Genomic DNA, 3,464 nt, shown 5'->3' on the forward strand with positions numbered 1-3,464 from the left:
TAGCGGTGCCGGCAGTTCTCCAAGAGCTTGGGGTTTTTTCCAGAGGTAGGAGATGGAGGGGACTGATTTCTTCAGCGCCCCTCAAACCACCCCACCCCACCCCACCCATGGGACACATCCCAAGAGACGCCCTTACACTCGCTCCCCTCCCCCATGGGCTGTGCCCCAGCCCTAGCCCTGGGGAATAGGCGGCAGCCCACCCACAGGGCGGGGGCGCAGGTGAAAGGGGTTGTGCGGGAGGGCGGCCCCTGGCTGGGGGCAAAGGGCGAGCACCCCGCATGCGCAGTCAGCAGCGGCGCTCTGGGGGTGGGAGCGGGTAGGTGAAGGAGGCGAGGCGAGGTGAGGAGGGGGGCTGGAAGGTCTCCACCTTGGCGGGTCCAGCCATGGAGGCGCATCGTGTGTGTGTGTGTGTGTGTAGACAGCCCCCAACCCCGCCCGGTCCCTCATCTCAGTCCCGCGGAGTCCGCCCGACCGGGCCGGCGAACTCAACAGGCCCGGCCTGGCGCGGGTCAGTGCTATGGCGGGGAAGTGCAGTGAGGCTCGGCTTCTTGAGCGGGGCAGGGGCGCCCTCTGCAGTCTATGGCCACACCACCCTGAACGCGCCCCATCTCCTCTGATCTCGGAAGCTAAGCAGCGTCGGTCCTGGTTAGTACTTGGATGGGAGTCCGCCTGGGAATACCGAGTGTCTTAGGCTTTTTTTTTTTCTTTTTTTGCCTCTTGTTCTGTCCCCTTGCTGGGAGCGCGCTGGCGGCGGGCCAGCGGATCACCCCCACCCTCAGCGCCCGCCGTGGTGCCTGCCGCCCCAGCCCGCACCGTGGGGCCTCCTTCTTGTCCCAAGCCGGGACACTGCCGCCACACGGCAGTATGCGTGCCATCTGGACTGTCTGGTCTCAGACCAAAGGTCTGGTCTGTGGGAACTGACACAGTGGAGGAAACCTTGAGAGTCTGAGAGGGGAAGGAGTTCCAGAAGAAGGCCAGGATGTCATTTTGAGTGAGTATGTGACCAGAACTCGTCCCGTTGCTTTTGGGGTTCTATGGGCTACATGTATGAATCTCTGGTGGTGGCACTGGATGTTGGGGGATCCGAAGTCACACCCAGACCTGCTCGACAGGCCTCCTCTTACTTTTCTTTTGGGATTCATTTTCTTAAAAAGTGTCTCTTATCTCTATTATTGCATTTTCTTTTCTCTCTCTTTCCAAGCAGATTATGGGAGTACAAGCATTGAGGTTACATGTATTGCCCGTCGCCCCCCCCCCTGTTTTCTTATTCATTTATTTCTCATTTTCTCCCAGCCTATTGTGGGGGTACCAATGTTAAGGTCAGGTGCATTGCTCTTTCCCCGCCTCCCCTCTCGGGTCAGAGCTTCAAGTGCGCCCATCCCCCAGTCGGTGCACATCCACCCCATCCCTAATGGATGTGTATGACCATCCCCTCCCCACGCCCGCCCGACACCCACCCGATGAAGGTGATTCCTCTCTGTCCACTTAGATGTCCATCAGTTCGTACCAATTTGCTGGTGAGCACGCGCACGTGGTGCTCGTGTGTCCATTCTTGAGATACTTGGCTTACTGGAACAGGTTCCAGCTCTGGCCAGGAGAACATGAGAGGTGCCCTCTCACTGCTGCTCCTCATAGCTAAATAGCACTCCGTGGTGTCCACGCGCCACATTTTATTAATGCACTCCTGGATGGATGGGCACTCGGGTCGCTTCCACATCTTTGCGATTGTGAATTGTGCCCTAACTGTAACCCTAACCCTTACCCAGCCCATCTCCTCTGCCCCTGCCTGACATGCTCCTTTCCGGCCAGGCCCGTCACTATCCTGGGCCCCTGCCTGACCGGCTCCTTCCCGCCTGGCCTGTCACCGTCCTCTGCCCCTGCCTGACATGCTCCTCCCCGCCCGGCCCATCACCTGGGCCCCTGCCTGATTCGCTCCTCCCCACCCGGCCCATCACCGTCCTCGGCCCCTGCAGGAAGGTCTCCTCTGTCGCCTGGGCCTTCCAAGGTCTTTTTGTGGACGCTGGTTCAGGATGCCCTCTAGGAACCTCTTGTGTTCTCCTGGCCAGAGCTGGAACCCGTGACAGTAAGCCAGGTATCCTAGAATGTACAATCGAGTACCACGTGCCCTCACCAGCAATCGGTCCAGTCCACTCCTCGTGCCAGCGGTTACCTCTGCCTGGCTGGATCTCTTGAGTTCCCCTCCAGGCCCCACGGACTCCCTGGGACATGGGTACCGGGCAAATGCGGGGTGCTGGGTCGAGCAGGCTTTTCTCATCCTCACACATTGCGTTTCTAATGTGCATCGGCCAAGGTGGAGCCTTCAACACCCCCTCTCTGTGCCTTAGTTCCTTCATCTGGGGCCCAAAGGGCACTGGGCTCCACCCACCCTACCCATCTACAACCCCCAGGGCGCTGCTGACTGCGCATGGGTGCTGCGCCTCCTGCGGCTCCTCTCTGGGACAACCCTTTTCAGCTGTGCCCCCTTGCCGTGGGGCTGCATCTTATTAACCTGGGCCGGGGCTGGGGCACAGCGCATGGGGGACCATTTTATTTGCGTCTCTCTTTCTTATAAGAACACTTTATGGGAATAGTCTTAGTCCCTACTTTGCAGAGGGAAAACAGGGACTCAGAAAGGCAAAGCCACTCAACCAGGATCACACAGCTGCGTGTGGCATGGCTGAGGCTCAGGCTGGAGCCTGGCTTTGTTATTCCCCCTTGATATTTGCATTTTCTCTTTATCAATAATTGGCAGATGAAAAGGTTTAAAGTATCCCAAGCATTTGCTCAAAGGGGGGGAGGAGGTTATTTTGGGCCAAATGGGGAAGGGCTAAGCCCCTTGTGCTCTGGTGTTGGCTAATTGCCCCAGCAGTGCGGACAGTAGGGGAGCTTAAGGTACTTACCAAACACAAGTACTTTTTCATTTAGGGAAACTCCGCCGCCTGGCCAGTGGCATTTGAAACAATAATAATGATTTCCTGAACCCTCCTGCTCCTTCGCAGGAAAGGCCCAGTCAAATCCTGCCTGGGTTTTTCCCCCATTCCTTCATTTCTTCACTCATCAAAGGTTGATTGAGCAGCTCTGGGCGCAAAGACAGAGGGGATAGAGAAAAGAAGAAACAGCTCCAATTGTAGGCATACCCCAGCCTTGACAGGGCGATGGACAGGCAGCTTCCTGAGGAAAGGACTGACTTCAGTTGGAGCTCTCAGATATCAGGATCCAGGATTTCAAATGGTTAAATAATTGATGTTGTTCTCACATTCACAGATAATAATAGCTCCTAAATTTTGAGAACTTAAATATGTCTATGAGCAAAACCCCATACATTTGCTGTCTCTTTGAATTCTCACCAGAGCTCCATGAGGCAAAGATTGTAATTCCCCACTTTCATGTTGAGGCTCAAAGAGGGGTCAAGATGCTTGGCAAAATTGTGCAGCTATGAAATAACAGCGCCACGATTTGAACCC

The 3,464-nt window shown here is 56.1% G+C and overlaps 1 pseudogene; it reads left to right on the plus strand.

The window, feature by feature from the left end:
- Nucleotides 1–575: 575 nt before the first annotated feature.
- On the plus strand, nucleotides 576–694 carry LOC142870668 (uncharacterized; annotated as a pseudogene).
- Nucleotides 695–3,464: the final 2,770 nt, after the last annotated feature.

This window comes from Microcebus murinus, chromosome 4 (assembly GCF_040939455.1).
Source record: "Microcebus murinus isolate Inina chromosome 4, M.murinus_Inina_mat1.0, whole genome shotgun sequence".
Classification (NCBI taxonomy): domain Eukaryota; kingdom Metazoa; phylum Chordata; class Mammalia; order Primates; family Cheirogaleidae; genus Microcebus; species Microcebus murinus.